Source organism: Trachurus trachurus (assembly GCF_905171665.1).
Source record: "Trachurus trachurus genome assembly, chromosome: 18".
Classification (NCBI taxonomy): Eukaryota; Metazoa; Chordata; class Actinopteri; order Carangiformes; family Carangidae; genus Trachurus; species Trachurus trachurus.
In genome coordinates, this window is record NC_139909.1 from 24,764,534 (window position 1) to 24,789,637 (window position 25,104).

A 25,104-nucleotide genomic window follows, 5' to 3' on the forward strand; every position below is an offset into this window, starting at 1 on the left:
CCACCCACACACGCCAACACACTGGCCTCTTTGCGGTTGCGACTGACCGACTGACACAGGTGTGTGTCTGTCTGCACGAGTCCTGCACGGCTGATTTTATCACAGCTTGGCAAAGGTCAACAGTGGAGCCGTGTGTATGTTTATGGCGTCTCTTGCATAATGCGTGCGAAGGGCTGTAGGTTGTTAAAGTGTGCTAGCTCTGTAATGAGGGACAGAGTTCTTTATAGCTCATGATGAAGTGGGGGAGGGGGGGGAGATAAATGGCTGGGGGTGTTAACAGTGGAGAGAGCAGAGTTTTTCTAGTAGAAACCTGTCAGGTATTTGTTGTGTGTCACTTGTTGTCTATCTGCTGTGTTTGCTCTTTCTTGTGTCTTTATTTCCCCGTTAATGATGCGTGAGTATGGAGCGACACAGGAGCGTGTTCCCCCTCTGTTGGACCGCTTGTTTTCATTATTAGCTGCTTGTAACACTAGTGATATCTGCACCGAGGCTTATCCTACTGCAGCGGGAGGAAAAACATAACTTCTATATGCACAAACACAGATCCACATCAACCCAAGGAAACGGGACAATCGGTGCGTGTCTGTGTCTTTACTGCACTCTGTAATTGCACGCAACAAATGTGCAGTCTCTTTGAAGGTTTCTGCTCCTATGCTGGTTTTTTCTCTATTTGTTTATTTGTGGTGTTTCTCATCAAGTGATGTGGCCCTGCCCAGCATCTCATTGTGTGTATGTGTGTCTGTGAGAGCTTTTTGAGACAGTAACACAGTTTAGGGAAGGTTTGAAGCTGAGTACATGAGCTTCAGATCAGTCTAAAAAGAAGAGGGATAGATTATGCACCTGACTGTGTGCGTGTGCGCGTGTGTGTGCTGATACGCGTGCCTCGGCATTTGTGAATGAAAAGGTGAGACACCAGCTCAGTGAGGGAGCTGGGTTTGTCTGCAGGTGTGTGTTTGCCATCTGTGTTGATGATACATGGATCCTTCTTTGTCGTAGATGTGAGTGTGTCTACTTCCTGACAATAGGCTACTTGTATTTAACAGAAACCTTGCAACATAAGCATCTCACTGCACTCGTAAATGTTTAGCATTATTACAGTCCACCAGTAAGTGGGAAAAAAAGCTCTCTCTTGTGATTGCTGGATGCTCAGCGCTCCTCACCAACCAACAATTTTCCTTGATTTATGACATTTTCTCTGCTCAGCCTGTGCGAGTTCATACTGCAGGGGGTGTTGGTTCCCACTGAGATCAGTTGTACTATCAACCTTTTCACTTCTTTCACGTTTCATCAGACTACTGAGACTAAACATAGAGACAATGATGTGATATGCTAAAAGCAGCTGTTGGTCCTGATGCAAAACTAGACTGAACCCTGTACACAACACACACCAAACAGCTAATGGCATTGTGTGTGTGTGTGTGTGTGGTAAAACAGGATTACCCAGGTTAGACTCAGTCAGGTTAGTTCACTGATAGTACACATCTATGGCTGTTCATTACTGACACATGCAAAAAACACACATGCACATCGACCATGTGAGTGACCCCTCTGTGACCTTGATCGATCCAACTAATTGACTTACAGTAATGCATTAAACCGATTATGCTTCTAAGGAGATGGTGAGGGGGGGTAATAAGAGAGGAAGAGGAAGATGAAGGTTTGTGTGTGTGTGTGGAGGGTCTGACAGCTGTAATGAACTGATCAGTGAGGACCAGGAAGTTGTGCTTGTAGATTATTTTGTTAGAGCTCTATTCTCCTCCGACTTCCATCCTGTGCTTCCTCTCTTCTTCTCTTGTCCTCTATCCCCCTCTTAGCTGTTTAACTCTGTTCCTCCCTTTTCTCCTGCTCCTTTCTTCTTCTCTCTCTCTTTGCACACTGCTTCATCCGTCTCCCTATCTGTTCTCTCTTATTTCTTTCTCTCCCTGCGTTACATCGCCTGTCTCTTTAACCCAGTTCCACACTGAACCCTGACCCCTCTCACTTGTGTAACATCTATGATAACTGTACTTTTGTGTGCGCATGTGTGTCCCACAATGTCTCTCGCTCCATTTCTTCTCAATACACAATTCCCAAGTCTCAGCTGAGCCACACAGGACTCTCTCTCTCTGGTAGGATCCTTTTGAAACTGTCAAATCTGCAACTTTATGACCACTTTTCTCTGTATTGTCATTTGCCACACTTTGTTTAAATTACATTTTTGCAGTTGTATTTGCGGACAATGTTTTGTCATTTCAAATGTGTTGTTGATCCATTAGTTTAAATGGCAGGTGTATTCAGTTTGTGGTGAAAGCGGCGCTGTGAGAAATGAAAGCGGCGTCTGCGGTGTTTACGAGGATATCTGTGTCTCTGCTGGAGTGTGTCTGGAGGGCAGCGGGTGCACTGTGACCTTTATGGGTCTCAGTGTGAAAGTCTGTGTGTATATGTGTGTGTGTGTTTGCCCCCAGACCGGTAACATGATCTGTCTCGAGGAGTCGAACCCTCCGTCCCTGGGTCTGTCTGCACCCTCCCTCCCCCTCCCTCTCTCCTATCTCTTCCCCATCCGCTCACAGCCTTCTCTCATTTCTGTCTTTCCCTCTTCCTGTCTTTCATCCCTCTTTCCCTTCTCTGCTCGCTTCACTGTTGCTCCTCTTAGCCCTACATTTAAAATTGTTGTCAGTCAAAAACCTTGAGACACACACTGTGATCAGATGGCTGTGATCACAAAGTTCAGAGTAGGGTGTGTGTGTGTGCATGTTTGGAGGGGCCGGTGTTGATGTTGTCATTGATTTTCTCTGTTTCCTTTGTGTGACCAGTGTTAGATGTCTGTAAGCTGCCTATACTGTACAGCCCTGATAGGATATTGTATAGACTGTGTGTGTTGGGCGGGGCGGGGTGATGGAGGAGGTCACGAGACAGGCTGACTCGCTCCCACAGGATTTCTATCACTGATGTATAGAATTACAAGCTTGACGGTGTGTGTACGTGATCTCTCTGTCAGATGGCCAACACTGCATTTCCATTCTTCTGCCCTCCTCCGTCCTCTTTCTGCAGAAACACTGAAAATCTGCAAAAAAGCTCATCTATGACCCGAAATGTATTCTTGAGGCATAAAAAACCAAGTCCATGCGTGTAAGTGGCTTTGGGACTTGAGAAGCCTTTAATAAAAGACAGCGAAGACATTAAAAACTCCTACACTTATCAGCTAATGGCCAGAGGCTGACATGTGTGGGTGTTTTTAATGTATTGGAGACAGTAGCGTTGAACTTCTAACCAGTATTGTAGCCCAAACTGGCGCCCAACATCCTCCCACTGCAACAAAATATTCTCTCAGAAATCAGATCTCAGATCAGACTCCGGCGCTTTTCTTTAGTCAAGTTTTCCAATTAAACCGGAGCTTTAATACGCAGGGCTGAGTGTGCGCTAGTGTTGTTTGGGCAGCGTGTTTGCAGTTTCCAGGAGTCTTGTGTGTCTTCTGTCCTCTGTTGCCATATGGCGGCTGTATTAGCCCACAGTGTCAACACAGCTGGCTGCCTCCCGTGGCTGACTGGGTGAACAGCAGTCTGCCTGCAGATACAAAAAGCCCTAATAGGAGGATCACATTCTCTGCTAGTACATTAATATGGCTATTAGGCACATTGGGATTCATGGTGTGTTATTTGTAAGGCACATTAGTGTCGATGTTGCAGTCTGATATCCAGACTATTAGTGATGTTAAGCTGGTGATTATTAAGTCTCTTGTCTGCTCACATTACATTGCTGCAGGCAGCTGTGAGGAAACAATGACATTATGTAGTGGATCCTGAAATCTGAAAATGACATGGAAACAGAACTAAGTCCCATGTTGTGCTGTAACACTGTGTTTGTGTATTTTACACACAACCATGTCCATGGTTGTTGCTGATGAATTATATGTGTGTAGTGTATTTATCAAAGCGTTATGCTGATGTGGTCGACTGAAGCACAGACACAAAGAGGGAGATAAAGGAGAGAGGAGAGGGCAGGTACTGAACATTGCACATCATAAATAAAATGTCAAACACTGGTGCATGCTAGCCAGTGCTCAGGGTAGCGTGAAATCTGCTCTCGCCCCCTCCTTTCTTATCTTCCCTCCCATCACACTCCCTCTCGTGCTCTTTGTGCATGTGTGTAATCGTGTGTGTGTGTGCGTGTGTGCGTGCGGTGCACACACAGGGTAATTGAGGTGTGTGACCTTGCTGTAGGCCTGGCAGGTGTGAAGGGAGGGATGGAGGGAGGCAGGGGATGAGGCGAACAGAGGGAGAGGGTGAAGGGATAGATGGCTGGATGGAGGGCTCTGCTGATATATGTTGGCAGACTGATAGCCTGCATGCATGCATATATGTATGGTAATGTTTGACATTCTGTGGCGAAAAGAAATACAAGTGATTGTGTGTGTGGGTGGGAGCACGTTCTTCTGATGTGAGGCTCTTTGCATGCGACTTGGAAACGAGATCATGTGCGTGGGGGTGTGGGTTATTCAGCAGACGGAATATTATCATATTTTCTATATGCTGCAATGTGTACGTCTGGATCTGTGTCACATTAAAATGGTTGAAGGAAGCATTTTTTAAAAATCACTGTAAAGTTCAAATGTGTCAGTAAAACTACTATAAATGAGAGTAACGGTAGAGATGATTGGCAGCTTCTATCTCATAGAATTTCTATTACTATCATTAGGACTACATTTCCCCCACACACCGCTGCTTCCTGTCACAGGGATGTTGATGAATGTTGGGTCGGCCTGCCCCTCTCCACTGTTAATTCTCAAGAGGGAATAAAACAGAATAAACAGCAAAGGAACAGACATATTATTTAGTTTGACCTGTTTTAAATCTTCATCTCCACCTGTACAGCACACTATTTCTGCAAATAATGGACCAGATGTCACATTTAAGGCTTAGTAGAGCATGTTTACATCAACGAAAATGCAAAACTATAAATGGAAGGTTAAATGAGGAAGTCAAAAACAAAAACAAAACAAAAACAAAAAACGGATGCAGAAAACAGATTTTATTTTAAAAGCTGTAAAAATCTGTGACATCCTGTACAATTCTCCGACACCCTGCCTCCAACAGACACAGATAACAAGGCTGGTGGTGCTGGTAGTAAGTTGGGTGTCTCCGTATCGTCTCCATATATGTAGATGACACGTTACTCACATGAGCAAACGGTGCAGTGCAGGAGTGAGGGGGCGATGTGATGTAGTGGCTTTGATTTGTCCAAACCCTCGCAGCCTTTGGTGCCAGCTGTGCAGTCGTTCTAATGATGTTGTACAGCCACGCAGCGTCCTCATGTCGCTCCTCTAACATGAAATCATCTCAATGCTGCTTACCATCATCTTCTCTACATATTAGTGTGGAAACAGAGCAGAGAGGCGGAGGAGAGCTCTCACACACCCATCCCCCTCTTCTTCTTCTTCTTCTTCTTCTCTGTCGCTCCATACCCTCCTCCCCTCCTCCGCTAACCCTCTGCTCTCTGCACAGTAGCACTGTGCATCTGTGTCATGTCACTGGGTTCTGGCGTCCCGGAGTAACCCCCCCACACCCTCCCATACCAGTGCAGCCTCTCTCTCTCTTTCTCTTTCTCTCTCTCTCTCTCTCTCTCTCTCTCTCTCTCTCTCTCTCTCTCTCTCTCTCTGTCCTTGTGTGGCTCAGACTGTCAGTCCCGATCTCTTCATCTTCTCCTCTCCCTCGGCCTCATCTCTCACTCCTGTCTGCTTCCTCCTGAAGCACAGTCCCTCCCTCACCTCTTTCTGTCATCCCCTCTTTCTCTTTGCTTAATGCGTGTCACTCTTTTAATTCCCCTCACTCTGTGTTACCCCATCATGCAACACAAACAAACACACACATCTTTGCTCTCTCTCTCCTGCCTCCCTCTCTCATGAAGCGTACACAAACATAAAACTGTCTCAGTGCATACGTTAATAGATCCAAGCTCCTGAGCTGCTGCTGCTGCATGCATAATCTATCTGCTTATACAGAGTGTGAACACTGCTCTTATGAAGCTGTGTGTGTGTGTGTATGTGTGTGTGTGTGTGCGTGTGTGCGTGTGTGTGTGTGTGTGCGGGCTCCTCCCTCCAGAGAGAGAGACAGACAGGTGTGGACCAGATTGAGTTCCGCCTCATTTCCTCTGCCCTGTGCAGCTGGTCAAGGACACACATTTCCACCAACACACACACAGGCATGTCTTCAGCACATGTTTATGCACACACACATAGACACACTTAAAATACAAGGACAGAGACATGCACACTGCACACACACACACACACACCCCGATTAAAGACACAATGAAAAATGTGGAGGGATCAAATGCAGCATTAGCATAAACAAGGGAAGTGTGTGCTCATGTTCAAAGACTGCACTTGAATTCCTATGGAAAAGGATTACAGCAATAATTACCGCACGATTGGCAGAGTATATTTCCATGGCGACGCTGACAGATTCGCAAATGGTAAAAAAAAAAAAAAAATCCATTCCCAGTATCAAGTCAGTGAAACCCCTCCCACTGCATGTTCCAGTCATACTGTATTTTATATACACACACGCTCTCACTCGACACCGTACTCACCACGACAGTATTTATACACGGCTTTGATTATTTATCTCTGACATGACAGCAGTCGTATCGGCTGCCATTTTTCATGCTGGTATCAAATGTATCAACAGTGGAGGAACATTATGATCATGGCACACACTCCTGAACACACACACACACCAGCAGTCCCCGCTGACATCAGCACATGTTGTGTTAATGTCAGCGCACAGTTTTCTAAGACTCAGGAGAGCTGGTCATCAGCCTCCTAACATTTGACCACTCTGCATTTTTACACACCTGAAGTTTGACACCAGTGGATTTATGTAAAGTGAGTGAGATTCAAACCAAAGTATCAAGTAGAATAAAATATGCTAGAAAGGATGCAAGATTAAAGCTCATTAGTTCACATTCATTTCCCATGTGGATTACGATGACACAAATCTATCTATAAGACAAACTGGATTGTTGTTTCTGCAGAGCTTCTCTACATTTTCTTCTTATCTGCTTTTTGAATCCCGCCTGACTTAGTTTCTGTCTGTGTTGTGGCATTTTAGATTTGATAGATATTGCACAGTGAGGTGTGACAGGTAAGGGCCCAGCACCCCCACTCTTCTGCTTAAAGACACACACACACACACACACACACAATGTATTGTCTTTGCAGTCTATACATGTGTTGAGGTCTGATGGGTGATTATGGATGGATCTATGTGAGTGTGTGTGTGTGCCTGTCTGCTGTGGCGCCTACCCAGTCCAGGAAGTGTGGGGTCACAATGTCTGGAGGGGAGCCAGGTGGCCTCCTGCCCATTAAACACCCAGACACTGATACTCTGCCTCCAACAACACAGCCCCTAGGAAGAGACTTAGCATGTAGACACAGAGGAGGAGGAGGAGGAGGAGGAGGAGGAGGAGGAAGGTTACTATGTATATATAATCGGGTTGTATGCTTACTTGCTGGTGAAAGTGATTGAATACCTCTCATTTAGTACATACACCAATGTGTGTGTGTGTGTGTGTGTGTGTGTGTGTGTGTGTGTGTGTGTGTGTGTGTGTGTGTGTGTGTGTGTGTGTGTGTGTGTGTGTGTGTGTGTGTGTGTGTGTGTGTGTGTGTGTGTGTGTGTGTGTGTGTGGTCCTGTGAAGATGTTATGAGCCACCATGTGGGGATCACGTGTGCCACAGTCAGATAAAGAAGTCTTTGTGAGCAGATGCAGAAGATGCAGCTCAAGTCACACACATCCACTTGTGCGTGCATGCACACACCCACACACACACTATATATTCAAACTGTGACCCATATGAACACACTCTACTGCTCTTTAATACCCCAGCTTACATTCTTTTTTAAACACCCTGATTGTTAAATGTGTAGTATGTAATAGTTTGCCACTAGGGCTCATTCAAAACATTATGGTGTCAGTGATTTAAACTGGTTAAAACACATGAAGTAGTTTAATGTTTAAAATCCAGAGGAGCTGAGCTGCTGCTAAATGAAACAGACCATTACCAGATTTTTCAAGTTATATATCACAGAAGTCTTGTTCATTATTAGACCTTCCAGTGCAGAAAAGTTACATATTGTACCTTTAAACCTTTGCAAATCAGAAAGTCCCATTAATCTTTATTTAATAGGTATAAAGCCACTGTTGTTAGGGGTGACACACAGTGTAATGAAGGTCTGAGTTAGTCTTGTTGGTATGTGACAGTTAACTTCAATGACATTGTGCAACTGGATAGTACAGTTTAGCACCTCTGTACAGGTATGTGGGCTTGGCAGGGCTTGTCTGACCACTCTGCAGCTCTGTATCACACACACACTTGGCCCCAGAGGCAGTAGGAGCGCATCCCTATCTAATGCCTGCTGCACTAGTCACACACATTAAAAAAAACGAGACACACACACACATAGTTCTTCCAGAGGTGAAGAAAAAAGTGTTGTTACTTGTTATCAGAATCCCGCCACTCATCCCAACATAGAGATCACTTTGTCTTCTTCTTTTTCCAGAGTGTTTGTGTTGTTGGGATGCCCCGGGCCACGTTCCTCAGACTGCCAGTGTGTGTTTTTGTGTGTGTAAAGCGAGTTTAGGCCTGCCAGCTGCATGCTCCTCCTCACGCTAATGTTGTTGTTTTTGAGCTACGAGGAGTGTGTCAGCATACACAGTCTTAAGTTCTCAGAGCAAAGTTGTTTTGCTGACAAGTGACAATGGTGTTGGTTGCACATTACAAGCTGCTGGAGGGATCTTCGTCAGTCCCTTCAGGTTCATTTGCCGTTTGAACGAGACCAGGTGACAAACTCATTGTCAAAGTCTCCGTAAAGACGACATTCAAACTACACATCTGTTAGAAACAGTAACGCAAATACAAGTTTGGAATATTCATCATCCTGGTGGTTTGAAGCCTTGAGTCAATGAACATGTTGAGTCAACTGTGACAAGAGCAGAATAGTAACTGTGGGCTGCATGTTTGCGCAGAAGATGAAAGGTAGAGTTGAGCAGATTTGGTTTTGAAGCTGTTTTTCTAGGTGGAGCTGACCAGTCAGAGTTTGACGACAAAGCCATGTGTTATTTTGGAGGGTTGACGTCACAGGACTGTGTCGGCGTCGACTGCTGTGGCTCTGAATACTGTCCACAGCTGCGAGGGACGCCTCTGCTCAGCTGCTGTGGTGTGGTTTGTGTGTGCGCTTGTGTTTGCGTGTGCGTGCGCATGTGTGTGTAAAAGAGAAAGGACAATGAAGGTACAAACAGCACAAGGAGAGTGTTAAAGGGGCAATATTCATCAAACACTCATTTACACGTGCTTGTTCAAACACACTCACACTGTTCACAGGTCTAGGTTGTGGAGGCAGCCGCTGCCGCGTTGCTTTCATTAGCGTCTAGACACAATTTATTACCAACTGTTCTTTCTTGTCTTCCCTCCGTCTCTCTGTCTTCCTATTTGTGTGTCTGTACGCGCGGCTGCCGGGTGTTCAGACAGTCGTGGGGTGTGTGTGGTGTGGTTCTAGTTGGTTACTCTGTCTGTCACCCTCCTCCTCTTTATGTGGGTGTTATCCTCCTGCTTGTCCCCAAAGAGCGGAAGTGTGTGTCTGTGTGTCTGTCTGTCTGTCTGACTGTCTTATCTGTCACATCATCCATCCATCTGTTTCTTGCGTGCCTGCGTGCGTGCGTGTGTGTGGGGGAAGTTGGAGTGGGTGTGATGGTTTGTGAGCCAGGCTCGGTTTTGACCATGACCTTTTGCCGAAGCCATGTGGCAGAAGTTCACGGAGCCAAACAGCCCCGACCACAGTCAACCTGACACTCCTCCTCCTCAGCGTCTGTAGCTCTGCCAGCTCTGGCCTCGCAAACCCATGCATGTTTACAGGCAACTGACACAGAAAACAGACTCTCAGGCATGAACACAAAAATAAATGCTCCTCCACCCAGTTTAAATCCATTTTCCAGCTGCATGACATTTTATATATTAGCTTGTAGCTTCTCAAACACCAGCACATCTTGAAGAAGATGCAGTTTCATTTCAGTTTGGATGATGAAATGATTTGATATAGTTTGATCCAACCAACTGAATGAGTCAAACAGATCCAGTACAGTTCTGTGACTGGGCTCCAGTTTCTACCTGCATCCCACCCATTTCACACTCGTAAGGTTGTTCACTCAATAAAGTGTCCTCACTCATGAGTAGATGCTTGAGGTGTGTTGATCAGCCCCCAGCAGGTGACTCCAGTTCCTTTTACACTGTTATGTTGCCATTACAAATCCCCCCCTCTTGTTTAGACCCAACCAAACCAACCTGGTGTGTGGTGTAACACATCAGCATCAGCGTCCCGCCACGCCAGCTCGCCCTTCCACACCGACATGGTTTGCAGTCCGTGACCACCTCTGCAGCTTGTCTAAAAGCGGAACAACAAAGCCCCCCCACCCACCCACTCCACATTTGTACAGAGCTGCAAAGTGGAATAAAGGTGCACCACTCTGGCCTTACACAGACTGTGTTATGGGTTCATTTAAGGATCTAACCTGTAAACACAGCAGACAAACAGCTGTGGAACAAAGAGACTCACAGCCTCATGTCAGACTGACAGACTCTGGAGACAAGAAGTCTGTCCTCAGCAGCACTCCTGAAGGAGCCCGCTATTTTATGTATATATGTGTGTCTGTACAGGTATGAAGCCAGTTGCCCTAACACGAAGGCCGACTGAATCACCAGTGACTAAGGACTTGAGCAGCCGGACATTTCACTCACACCATGCAGGCTCACACACGCTGTGGTGAATGACTGTATGTACAGCATGCAGCAAGAGTAAGAAGCTCTGCTGTCTGATTGTGCACTCCCATGTGCTTGTGCAACCCAGAGCAGAGGTGTGTGTGTGTATGTTCTTAACTACACATTGCACAGTATGTTAATACGTGTTTAGCATATATAGGTTCTATATGCATTTGTTCAGGATCTATATCCTGTCTGTGTAGTTATTAGGCCTGTTGTTCTTTGACAGTAACACATTTGACATTTACATTATCTCAGATCAGACGGTGTGTTGGCTCAGTGACCTATATATGACTTTATGTGGCTTCTGAAGATGCTTTAATTTTCAAGGCTATTCCAGTTGACCTATCAGGTTGAGTAATTTGACCAGCTTCTACGTTCATGAACCCGTTGGTGCTTGTTTCTTTACCTTCTAAAGGGTTTAGCTGCATTACATTGCAACACACAACCTCAGTGAACCTGCTGTAACTCCAGGCAGGGACCTTTGCTGCAGGACATAATCCTCTTGCCCCTCTTGTTTGCTGTTCTCTGACAGCCGCCACTGATAATAAAGCAAATATGACAAACAAAATGTTGTTTCAGAAATAGATTATAAACCATTGGGAGGGGGTTTCACTGTGTGACCCTCTGCACATTGCGGAGACACACTCAACATTAGGCAGTAGGCAGTAACTCTGCACTACCCAGCACAACTTTGTAAAACTGGATATTTCTGCTGTGAACCTAACAACCGTCATGGTGGTGGACAGTGTTTCTTCAACATGGTGTTGTTTTTTAGTGACGGGTTAGACGAGTCAAACTCACAACAAATGATAAATTCTTTGTTCTTTCAGTCTCTGCCAGCCCTGCTCTGTCCTCACTCTCTGCTTATCTCTCTTACCCTCATGACTTTTGTCTGGCCAAAGGCTTTCTCTCCTCTCCATCTTTCTCCACCCATCCCTCTGTGCCTCTTCATCTCCTCTGCTCTTCACCTGTGAGCAGAGTCTCTGTTGTTTCACCCCAGCAGCCCTCTCTCTGTGCTGGTTAATGTCAAAGGAAGATGCTCCCACTGGTTAACCTTTACAGACAAAAGATAAACACTTTCGATGTCTTTCTATTGCTCACCGCTTCTGTCATTATTTCTCTCATGTTCTCTCTCACACAGTCTCTTTCTTCACATGCCACTCCCAGTTTCAATACAAATATAACTTACACATGCATTTCACTACTTTTTTCTGTAATTTCATATTTCTCTTAATGCTTTGTCATGTTCCTCTCCTCCACCCCCTCAAGGTCTCTTTCTCTTTCATCGTCTTTATCTTTCTCACAACCCTCCCCCTTCTTCCTGTCCCCACAGCCCTGATATGGATCAAGGTAAAATGATTATGTCAAAGCTTGTGACAGTCACCCAATGTGTCATGAAAGAATAAATCCTGCCGTTGCAACAATTCAGCCAGCAGACACCCACTTGCTCTTCTGTGAAGGTGGCCCTGCTCAAAATGCACATTTTCTCTCACCCACCTACACACACACACATATTCATGCACCAAGCAGGTTTACACCTCTACAGTGTGACCAGCTGTGACCCTTCAAGGCGTGTAACATTTGACCTTGAGTTCAAAGGTGGGAGGCCTCAACGGCCAGGCAGCAAGATCAATGAAGGCTGAGCCAGCTATATCTGCCTCACAGCTCTCACACACACACAACCTGCCCTGGGCTGTGTGTGCTGCATGTGTTATGTGTGTACATGCTCAGTAGGGAAACATTTGGAAGCCGCCATATGTAGGTGAGCAGTCTCAGGTAGATTATCAGAGTGAGAGGAAGACGAGACAGGAGGAGGTAGAGAACAGAGGAGTGAAGGAAGGAAAAATTAAGTTTTTCTTTAGAGTTTACACCAAAAAACAAAGTGGACACAGTGACATGGTGTTTGCAGGTGGAGGTCAAAGGTCACATAGATGTTGGAGGATGAGAGAGGAGGGAAGAGCAAACTGGTTATATGATGGGTTGAATGTGTGTGAGGGGGAGGAGGAAGAGAGGTGGTGACATTTAGGGTGTAACTTGTGTTAACCACAACCATTTACTTAAAGGGCACATAGTGTGTGTGTGTGAGAGAAAACGAGTGTGTGTGTTCATTTGTTTCTCTCTTTCCCAGTCAATGCAGTGTGTGTGGTGTGTGTGTGTGTGTGTAACCATGCCTGCTTCAGTGTTTTATCACATTACAGGTGCTGTGTGTTCCTGTGTTGTACATGGAGAGGTGTGTGTGTGTGTGTTTTTTTTTTATGTGTGTGTGTTGGGGGTGGGGTGGCACACCAGAGTACCACCTGTTCCCAGTCATGTGGCCCAGCGTTGACACTGTGAATCACTGAACAGGCGGCACATGAAGAACACACACACACACACAGATGGCCACAGCACTGGTCCAGGGCCTGCTGTGCATTTTGGCTGACACACACACACACACACACACACACAGTGTGGTTTGGTAAGGCTCACTGAATGACATATCGACAACAGCGTGACCACAGAATAGTCAGCAAACGTCACGCGTTCATGATGAAACGAGCAGAGGGAATAAAGAGTGAGCCGCAGCTCGTCGTCTTTTAACCCTCGACTAAAGTGCTAATGAATGACTGACCGCTGCTTCAACTCCAGCTGGAATGTCACTCATGTGTTTGACCTCATTTTGACAAAAGGTGAAAATAGAAACACGTGAGTGCAGTATAATATCACACTGCAGACTGAGACTCACACATGAAGTTCCAGATGAATTACATGTCGATTGATATGTTACTTAATGCCTTCAGCCTGTACCGACTGATTCTACTTGTGTTGATCAAGTAATGCAACAGATTCTTTTTAAAGTTGTGCCAAACTCTGCACCACTGCTGTTACATTGACATTGCCCAGTCAGCCTCCATACTGACCTGTGTTCCTCCATGTTGTGGTTTCAGGAGGTGGGACGTGTCATGGTGGCCTGCTGAAAGCGACAGACTACAGTTCCCATGATCACCAGGTAAGGCTGTCTTTACAGCTTCCAGGTTACACAGTTTCTCCTCCTCTGTCTTTTCATTATATACACTAAACTCAGTCTACACAGACACACAATACTGAACTGTTCAGTGTTAGCTTTATGAAAATGATGATGAAGTAGTTTTCGGGTGGTTTTTGAATTGTTTCGTCCACCCACTGCATTTAAATATCAATATTTAAAAACGCTCAAGTACAAAGAGGTTTATTTACTTTACAGGCATACAGGTCTATTTACACTGTTGTGCAATGTGTAGGTTAGACAGGTAGCGAGTGAGTGAGACAAAAGAGGGTGAGAGTTCTTTATGTACACAGCTTCTTGAGTTCAGAAAGTAGTGGGTTGTGAAATTATGGGTGTGAGTGCAGCGCTGCTCCTTTCTGCAATATCTCACACACACTAAATCAACTGTGCCTTTGATTAGTGTGTGTGTGCTGTGTGTGTTGTGCAAGTCCTCAAAGGTTTAAAAGGCCTCTGATATCAAACTTTTAACGCCTCGCTCCTCAAAGTCACATTACTGTTAAAAAGGTCAGTGTTAGTGATTTTCTCATTAACTTGCCCAAGTGTGAGTCATGTTAGCTCAGATGACCATGTAGATAGCTGTTACTCTTAGTGAAATTACAGCTGAATCATTTACACAGTGAATTGGGCTCCAGTTGACAGGAAGATAATTAGCAACAAATTGATTACCAGATAATTTTGTCAAAACATTTTAAGCAAAAACCTGTATAACTTAGTTTTTAATGGTTAACTATTCCCCCTTTGAGAGGACAAACTCATCTTGGGGAGACTGAAAAGAATTAGCAGGTCAGCTACAAATGAAAGAAATAGTCTTGTCTGGAGGTCCTTAAACTGAAAGAGCAAAACTTGCACACACAGTGACACATCTCAACTAATCTTTGCACGTACTGTGTGATACTTGTCGAAAGGCTTTCACACCCTTCACAACAAATAGCAGTGGCTTCAGTGACAGATTGACTGGACTTAAATAGCCCAAATCAGTATAGTCACTGTAAAGCAAGTTGAATGTCCATGTGACCAAACTTCCAGACAGAAGCAGCAGAAGTGATTTGTCTTATTCTACTGCTGCTACAAGCTCAGAAGCACATGGAGGTTTTCACCGTTTCAGAGGGAAAGTGACCCATTAGACAATCTCCTGGAAACATGATGTACTCTTCTTAAGAGCCATCAAAGCTTTTTAAACTCCTCTGAGCTGAGTTTACTTTTCACTATGTGTAACTTTTGGATGTGGAGGATGTTAAGCAGGACTGGAGTGCTTAGCTTATCATAGAGCTCCAGTCAGGATTAGCTGCTTGTTTGAGGAACTAGAGGGAAAGCCTGCTTCTCTATTGGCCCTCCTCTCCTTGAATCAGCCTCCTAATTATCAGAGCTGCAGCAGACCATTCAGACGGCTGCGTGGCTGCTGGATGTGGGTGTGCTAAGCCAGTCAGTCTGGCTCTGTCTCCTCGCTGTGTGACTGTGTTTGAGTCCGTGCGTGGAGGTGACTATTATCATGTCTGTCGGTCTCTCAGTGTACCCAAAAGGCTGACTCACGGTATGCCACATACACACACACACACACAGGCCCACACAAAGTCCTACATATTCGAGGCTGCAACGTACAATCTGTACCAGGACACACAGTCTCCCACAACTACAGAGCAGAGCACAGTAGCACATGCATACCTTCTCCCCCTGTTTGGACTTTAGTAGTACGACACGCTGTTTATTTGTTAAGTGTGTGTGTCTGTGTGTGTGTGTGTGTGTGTGTGTGTGTGTCTGTGTGTGTGTGTGTGTGTGTGTGTGTGTGTGTGTGTCTGGTATGAGAGGAATTTTTGGGGCTCATACTCATGGGAGAGCTGCTATATATAAATATATATATTTGGAGTGTGAGAACTGAGGCATCCTTGTCCCCAATCTCTCTAATTACACACACAGAGTCCCCGCCACACACACACACACACTCCTGGCTTCCTTCCACACACATGAATACAGGATTGCTAGCCATGCATAAGAGCTGTAAGAACTTAAACACACAGTGCCTCAAAAATCTTTTCCCCTTATTGTCCCTTCCTGCCACACACACACACTGGGGACCCCCGGGACAGACCATAATGCCTTGGCTTCCCTTGTTGTGGGAGAGGAAGGAGGGGAATTGTGCTCAGATGTACATTTAATATTCTCAGACTTTTATTATATACTGTACAGTGCATCTATGAGAGAAGCAGCTGGGGGAAACTATGCGCATGTATGTGTGTGTGGCAGAGTGTGTGGTACACTAGAGTCCCACCCGTAGCCACATCAATCAGCCGTCCTCTTCCTGTTCACTTTGCGGGGCTAATGGTCTCCCACCACACTCTTTACAGTGCAATTACACACACATCGACACACATAAAGCCGGGCAAAGTCGCACACTTGAGACAACAGCCGCCCTGTCGACACACCTAGTGGAAGATGTGGTGTTATGATGTCACAGTGGGAGCAACATGAGAATACGGTATGATGATGAGATGATGTGGATAAAGTGGCAAAGTGAGCAGACTAACATGCAGCAGGAGGAGTGAAACATTTCCATGAACAATTGTGTCAGTTTGTGATAGAGAGAGAGAACAGTGTAGAAGTAGAGTGGACGAGAGTGAGATGCAAATGATTTATAGGCTACATACACACCGCTCTGGTTTACAACTCCACGGTGGATAATTAGGGACTGTAGCCAGTCAGGAAGTAATATCTTCCAGATGATGTAATAAAAGGTCTTTACAGCTGATTTGATGTAATATAATAATATACATGCAGATTATTATAACGTTAAGGCTACAGGTTTTCTCAGTATGTAATTACATCATCTTGAATTTAATTACCTTAACAGCTTCCATCCATTTAAGGATAAATATGTTACATATTGACATGCAGCAGCATGATTTGCTGCTGTAAGCTTAATTTTTAACTTGTGTTCTTTCACTTGGGCAGACAAACTGGCAGCTGGAGAAGCCTCCATGTTTACACTCATTCTAGCTGGGATCGCTCTGCATCACTGTGCTGCAGCTCTGCTAGTGTGCAGCTGATTTCTTCCACACAACTTTTGCCAAACAAAACGTCCCCACACTAACACACTGCCTCCCAGTGTCAAAGACCCCCACTGTGCTGCATCACTCCTCTTTCTCAACACAAAACACATTATTGAACATTCATTGTCACTTCACAATAGACTCTGGAACCACCCTGGTGGTACATGCCACACATGCCATGCACTTACTTCATCAGGACACACACACACACACGCACACACACACATCCCTCTTGTTTCTGCATAGTAACAGAAATAAAAATGTCCCAGTTATCTCAAAATATTCTCAAGTGTTGTGATATAAAGAGGACAGACAGTGAGAGACTGATATTGTCACTGAACAGCGCTGAGCCAGAGAGATATTTGTAATGCTCTGTTTTTATTGTTTTTGTTTTTTTTAGAATCGGCGTGACCATAAATAAACTGTGTGTGTGTCCTTATGTCATTGTCTCAGCATCATCCATGACACACTCGTCCTCCCTGTGCCAGCTAATTTTGCCTTCTGTTGTCCTGCTGAGGGAGTACTTTCTAAATATAACCCCTACACATGTGAGCGTGTGAGAGAAAGAGAGACACACATACCGTTGGTTGTACCAGTGTGGCTCTTTGGCGTTATTACAGAGCACAGGATGGTTACTTTGGCTGAGGAGAAGCTGGAACCAGTGTTTCCGGCCTTAGAGAGACCCATTTGTGTTTTTCAAAGACTTGTTTACCTCACACAGGATCTCAGCCGGCTGCCTCCAAACACATAGCATAGCATTATTTTACCTCTGTGTTCAGTCATATTTATGTCCCCTGCTATTATTATTAGCCTCATAACTCAGCTTTTATTTATAGGCGGAGCAGGGTGGACTGTATTACAAAAATAAATAACATGTTGGATTCATATTGTTCAGCCTTCACAAACCTCACAGCATCTATCTATCTAGGTAAACACTGCATTATGTAACACACACTGGACTGTGCACACATTATATAAAGTTCATGTACAGACGGTGAGTTATATCTGTTCATTAAGTCAGTTGATATTTACACAGTGCAAGTCTGTATATACAGCTTGCAAAACTTAAGACTGAATACAAAGTAAAATAAGATACTATGGTTCATAATGATCAGTTATTGAAGTTATTTGTGAGAATACCTTTGGGTGGCCAGACAGGTTGTGAGGGACCTGTGACTGATTGGTGGCTATGATTACTTCTGGAGTTGGTCGTAGAAGATCTTATTTTTCAAAACAACCTGGCAACCCAAATATTGTGTTAAAAGACAGCTTGGTTAAGAATTGGTTTACATACAGTGTGACTGGTTAATTCTAATGTCTGGGTCATAGTTTGATATCTGTGATAAAACTGTATGTGTATGGATGGACGTCACATAATACTTATGTCAGTAATATAGTCTATGTGCTGTTGACTCACAGTAGTACAGTTATATGTGGATTACTACTATGAAGTGATTGGCGTGTCAGTTTATGTGATAAATCTAATTTTATCCTAAACCTAATCTCAGCTACATCACAGTGTGGAATATGTCAGCGGGTAACACTCTTCCTCATCCAGAAATAGACGGTCACACGGAAACATGCTCCTGGCTGCTCACCAGTCCAACAGTTGGTCACGAGTCTGCCTTAAAAAACTCCGGAGTGAGAAACAGTGAAAAGGTACAAACCAACAAACAGAGCTGTGAGGGGAGGGGGGAGGGGGGAGGAGGGGGGGGGCGGCTCCGGTACCGACAGTTGGACTCGGTGCCAGTTTGCGCTGTCAGGGAATTCCGGGGCCGTGGATGACGTCACGCCAGAGTGTGTGTATGTGAGGCTGTACGCCTGTTTCGCCGTGCGTGCGTGACTCTGTCCCTTTAAAACAGAGCTGAGCGCAACTCGATCCGTGCCTGGCTTTCTGTGAGACAAGACCGAGGGAAAGGAGCTCGACGCACAGACCGACACGGACCAGAGCGAGCGGGGCTGTCGCTGCACGGGGCCGTGGAAGAGGCCGAAGAACGGAATAATAACCGGAGAGCCGAGGAGAAGGAGCCTGTGGCGGACACCGGAGCCGTGAGCCGGTTGACTTTGATGGTTGTTTCGAGAGGAAGCGCCACAGACTAACAGGGATTATAGAGCTGAAGCTGCTCTCCGATCAGCCGGCTGCTCGGGAATCGCTCTGCAGCCTCGGAGCTCCAAGTTTACGGATACAAAGACGAGGAAGGAGCCGGATACATATCGATTAGGAAAATATTGATTTTTAGATGTCCACTTGGACGCGTGAATGAACGGTGAGTGCCGGGCTGCTGTGTGGAGGGGGGGCATTTAAAAAGTCCAGTCCACTTTGTTTTGGTTGTAATCGGGAAGTTAGTGGTCGTTGAAACTTAGTTTCAGTGTAGTTTCAATGTAATACACCTTCATATGGTCCTCTGACCTCTGTTTGATCTGATTGATCAGTGGTCGGTGAGGGAGGTGTGGGGCCATTCACAGCAACAGAGAGGGAGTTATGGGAACTGATTAAAGGGAACAGTTGATCATGTGTAATCGATGAGGTGGGGGAATTTCACTGTGTTTTTCGTCAACCACAGGTGATTCTTTTATCCCACGCGCGCGCGTGTGTCTATGTCAGTCACTTCGGCGAATAGTTTTCCTCAGTCACATCCACCACTGATCATCTTTTACCGGACCTGTTTAATCATTCAGTGCACGTGGAGTAGAGTTTCTGTGAACGGCCAATGGGAAGTTGTGGTTCATCGACTGTTGGTAGTAGGTAAATTTCCAAACTCTGATGTTTTTGAAGGGATTGTCCCGGGGAAGACTGTGTGTGTCCCAGTGCAGTGTTCATGCTGATAACACAGTCCTAACTCATGGATTCATGAAAGAGAGAAATGACCCAACCCTCGTGCTGCTCTGGGACACCCCAGGCCCTATTTTGGTCATTGTTGCCCTGAAAACTCAACTCATGATCAACCCATGGCTAAGAGAGGGGGAGAGCTGGAGGACAGGGGGAGAAAATTGCCTGTGTAAGGAGATCTCACGCCATTGTGTGTGTGTGTAGGAGTGGGTGGCTGTGCTGGAGCAGGAGTGGGGGTGGGCAGGATCACTGAGGTCGGCAGCCGCATAAAGTGAATGGATAGCTGCCACCCCCAGTCAATCCTTACACATACAAAGAGCCGGATTGAAAGGAAGTGATTTGCATCACATCTCCTTTGGGGGGAGGGGCGGTGTCCTTGAGGTCTGGGTTTCCAGGGGTAGTCACTAAAGTCTGACCAGTGTATTGTCTGCTCAGCGTCATGTGTTGCCTAGTTATCACTGCACCGACTTAGTGACTCTGACACAGGGGGAGTCTGGATGTTGATCGGTGCTCTGTGGTTAGAAGAAGTTGTAGTTGTAGAAGCTGGTTGTAGACGGATGAGGATCAGTCTACAACCAGCTGACACCTCTCCCTCTCTCTCTCTCTCTCTCTCTCGTCCCTGCTCCGTGCGTCTCCTCCGCGCGCCGCTGTGTATCGTAGCCACTAGTAACGAGCTCAGCAAAACAATGGAGGTTAAACGAGGGGATAGACGGGCGGTTTGGGGGCGTGGCCTGTAATTCATAGTAGTTGATATTGATGACTGTTATTGCGTCACCGCCTCCAACTTTAAAAGCTAGTATCCTGTGTGTGTGACGGGTCGTCGGACACACAGCTGATGGGTGTTTGTGGCTGGTGGCGGTGGGGGGTGGGGGGGTGCGGGGGTCTATTTGTCTCTTTATTGCCCGCAATAAACCAGCCCGGATCAGGAAGAGCAGAGTGTGCTGGCATGGCACCGCGAAGAAAACAAAAAGGAGCCTTTGATGGTTCACTTCCGATCAGCCAGATCGATTGGCATGGAAACCAGCGACGCGTTTTGTCTCCTCGTTTGATGTCGGGGGCTGTAAAGAGTTGGATCTTTAGATCGCTACACACACACACACACACACACACACACACACACACACACACACACACACACACACACACACACTCCGTCTCGGCCTGCTCCGTGCTGCCTCAGCTCTCCCTCGCCCCCGTTTGTCCCGTGATCTCAATAGGAGCGTGTGCGCGCGTGTGTGTGTATGTGTGAATGAACAATCGCCGCCCATTTTACTATGAGCGATGACGAACGCGGAGGAATATTAAAGTGATACACACACACGCGTAGCCGACAAACAGGCCAGGAGGCAGGAGAGGCAGATGACGGTGGGAAATAAAACACTAACTCAACAATAGTGAGTGAGTCAGGCAGGTTGAGTAAGCAGAAGAGGAGTGTGTGTCAGGACAGTTTCCTCTTCCCACCTTCCAGCCCCATGACAGGCTGCTCAGCATAGAAAGGATTACTAAGATCTAGTTAAGGTTTTTCCTTTATGTGTGTGTGTCCTGGCATGGGAAATGGGTCAGTAGGCTGCTTAAAGTGCTTACTCATTGAACTCTGCGGTCACAGTTAACACAAGTAAAACAAGACCTGGATGTGTGTCTTGGATGTGTGACAGGCCATCTGATTTCTTTTTTTTCTTTTTTTTTGAGGGGGGGGTCTCTTCTCCTTACACCTCTTTGAGAAAACAAATACAATCAAGTGTGTATGTGGGTTTCAAAGGGAAGCGGGAGGGGGAAGTGATGTGATGTTGTGATGAAACATTTGTTTGTGTGACACCATGGCACTCTTCAGCCGTCCTTCCAGTAAAGGGTGTCGTTTCTCCTCCACAGAGTAACTCAAAACTAGAGAGAGCTAGGGAGCGAGGGAGGTGCAGGACAACATCTGCCCTGCTGACACTCTCACAGACACACACCCGACACATCGGGCGTTAAAACACGAGTTCTGCTACGTGTTAGTTGGCACAAAGCCTGGAAATCAGTTGAGGGATTTCCCATGGTCAATCCAATTCCCCTCCATTTCAGTGACAGACATTAAGCACAGTAGTTTTTCATTTCTGAAACAGTGCTGACTGGATTTATTGTATTACAAGTGGGCTGAGTGCTGATTGGCTGCCCTCAGTGATGCAGTAAAATAGCAGTTAGTTTATTCAGTCTCCTATGGTACATGCAGACGCCTCAGCACAGCCAGCTTGTTCAGACAGGGTGAAGGTTTTAGAGTTTCACTGGGGCCAACAGGGGCAACAACTCAGTCAGCCAAGTGTGGAATTCCACTGTGCAGTGTGAGTCTGTGCTGTGGATCCCAGTCCTTCAAAGTGGGGACCGGGGCCCCAAAATCAGAACGCAAGTCCACTTCTGACGGAGTCCTCACTGGAAACGGGTTATTTTGTGCACTCTTCTCCCAGCCAGGTGATAGTCAGAGCTGAAATACAACAAAACATGAGTGACAGAGATAGATATAACATCCATGTAGTCAAATATAAAACTGATGAAACTTAAATAATCATTGCAATCACACAAATAGAGTAAAGAACAGATAACAGACAATAATAAACGAGTGTTAACGAAACAAGGGTTTCACATACATTGGTACCTATTGCAAATAATAGGCCCTTTAGGTTTATATATGGAAAAGCCATTAATCACTAACATGTTTGGATGAAGTCATGGTCCTTATTATTTTATTCTCATTAGCGTATGGAGCAGCAGGGTGCTGCTGTGCTGCCAGCCAACCACCAGGCTCAGACCTCCATAACTATAAATATTGGTCATATATGCAGCTGTGGCCTGGCTCCAGGTTCTGTTCCGCTGTGTGTTGGACCTGAGAGCCGAGAGGGAAACCAGACGGGTGTAATAGGGTCCAGGAGTGAAGGGGTGAACTCACTGAGAGCTTTTACAGAAGCAGGCAGCGACTCAGACGCAGCCACAACCAGAGCAAATGGCCTAATGTAAACCATGGCAGCATTATGGGAACAGAACGACAGAAGAATATTTTATTCCAGATTGAACCCGTCCAGAGAGAACAGAGCTGTGTTGGAGCAGAGTAGAGAGGGTGTTGCTTTCTGTTTGTCTGCTGAACCGCGCCAGAGTGAGAGGAAAGTTTTCCCACTGAGTTCAGTTCCTCTCTGTTATCTCTGGCTTGTTGCCACTGATGATGATGCCACAGTGAAAGGGAGGTGTATGAACCTACACGCTGTGTGTGTGTGTGTGTGTGTGTGTGTGTGTGTGACTCATGTACAAAATTAAACAAACTCTCACACCTTGGAAAGAATTTTCTTCCTTCCTTTTTTTGAACCTCCCCTCACCTCCTGTGAACACTTTCACCCACCTCGACCACGCCAGAATAAATGACTACTCAGCTCCCGACCGGCCCGTGTGCATCACTACCTTCCTTCTGGAGGAGGAGAGAGGGGGAAAAAAGCTGAAAATATCACCAACTTTGGTATTTGAGGAATTCATAAACAAGCCTTGGATGTTCTCTGGACTCGATGAACAAACAGAGCCGTCATAACAAAGACGCTCAGTCTGCGTCATATTTGTTCTGATAAAGTCTAAATGATCGGTGCGTAATTACACCCACTGTAAGAACAACGCTGCCGCAGCCATCTGCACACATGCTGTCATTAACTACACACACACACACACACAGGCCACTGATGAGAGGAAGAGGATGGTGTGTGAGGTCAGCGTGTCCTATGTCCCAGTAAACATGTTGATCAGTGACCTGTCATAAACCTTGTAATGAGTTATTCTCTCTCTGCCTCTGCCTCTCTATCTTAGCTCAATAACTGTTAGTACAGACGCCACTGGTTCCCCTGGCAACTGTTACTACGGCACCAGAGTCTCTCGTCTTGTTTAGAGCATTTCTAAGCTAGTCGCTGTGTGTGTGTGTGTACTGGCTCTGGATGTGGAATAGGAGCACCTGGAGGGAGAGCCGTACAAAGGAGGGGGGTTTTTCACTTCTGACTTCCGAGGCAGTTTTTCCAGTGAAAAGAGAAAAGAGGCAGCCAGCGCGATGTTCTGTTTTGTCCTGAGCTTTTTTTAGAGCTGTTACCGAGAGCAATCAACTGGAGAGACAGAGAAAAAAAGGTTGTGGGGCTTTTGTGGTTGCTCAAGTGTGGAAATCGAGAGTGACGCTGATCAAGCCATTGTCAGCTCTCACTGAGACGCCCACATCCTCGCCGATTTCCGGTCTGTCGGGATTTATTTGTCGTTTTCCTCTCCGTAGAGTCACCAGCCAGGTGTTGAGTCATTCTCTTTTTCTGCCTCTCACACACCCGTCTTGATTCAGACACAGCAGTACCCAGAAGTGTTGTCGGTCCTGTCGAGAAATCCAAACCAGTGTTTTCTCTGTAACACTCTGGGTTTCTGTGAAATGAAGCAGGGAGCACAAGTGACTGAAAGGAGGAGTTAATCATCTCTCTCTCTCTCACACACGCACACACAAACACACACACTCATACTCACCATCATATGTTTGTCACCTTTTACCAGAAGCTAAAAACAGTCAGGTCGGAGCCTAGGAAAAGGCTTTTCATGTTAGCTGACTGTTGTTATTGTTGAGGAGGGCTGTGTGAATCATAATGTGGAGACACGTGCCGTTCACACAAGATGACTGTGTGTCTGTGTTTTAACGACTGTAAGTGAAAAAGGTCAGAGCTGACTCTTGTTGTTTCACATCTGTACAGACTTATCTCAGTATCACTTCTGTCTACTTTTTACAGTCAGAGGCCTTTTTAAGATCCACTATCTCACAAATAAGGTTGATAGATTTTCAACAGGAAGCCTCTGCCTTAAAACCTTTCTCTTAGATCTCTCTCTCCCCCTCTCTCTGTCACGCACACACACCCCCGAACCCCTGAGGGAGGCCTACTTCCTGTGGATGTGACGACAGCTTCCTCTCCCCTCCGAGCTCTTGTTCCCCTTCTCTCTAGCGTCACACATGCATCTGATCTGTGTGTGTGTGTGTGTGTGAGAAAAGGAGATGTACCACACTAACCCAGTTGTGTGTTGTCAGTCACAGCCCAGATGTCAGGGTGGTGAGTGCAGCAGACAAAAGGGGCCTCATGTTTTCATGTGTTCCTGCCGGCCCCCCCACCCCCTGCTCTTCCGTGTTCGGTTTCTTTTTCCACAAACAGATGAAAATGTGGGGTTAACTGTTTCTGTCGGGGTGTCTCCGAGGTCCGGAAATCAACTTATTCTTAATCTTTTTCTTTTTTAAAACGCTTCTTCCGTCAAAGCTCTTCTTAAGAATGAGAGACCGGGTGGAGGAGGAGAAGGTGACGAAGCCAACAGCACGTTGACAGGCTGACCACCAACAGCCGGGGCAGGACAGCCTCTGGTTGCTGTTTGTCAACCTGCAGCGTCTCATTGTCCT

General features: G+C 46.0%; 1 protein-coding gene across 8 annotated transcripts in view; it reads left to right on the forward strand.

Moving 5' to 3' along the window:
* kdm6ba (lysine (K)-specific demethylase 6B, a) overlaps positions 1 to 25,104 on the forward strand; it is a 90,273-nt gene that overhangs the window by 47,918 nt on the left and 17,251 nt on the right. For 6 of the 8 annotated variants that reach the window (XM_083993174.1, XM_083993173.1, XM_083993177.1 and 3 more), the window contains one exon: positions 13,720 to 13,781. The gene's annotated coding sequence lies outside the window, so the exon portion shown is untranslated. Of the gene's footprint in view, positions 1 to 13,719; positions 13,782 to 18,763; positions 19,129 to 25,104 lie in introns of those variants that run through there. The other 2 variants (XM_083993176.1, XM_083993178.1) reach the window with 1 other exon arrangement.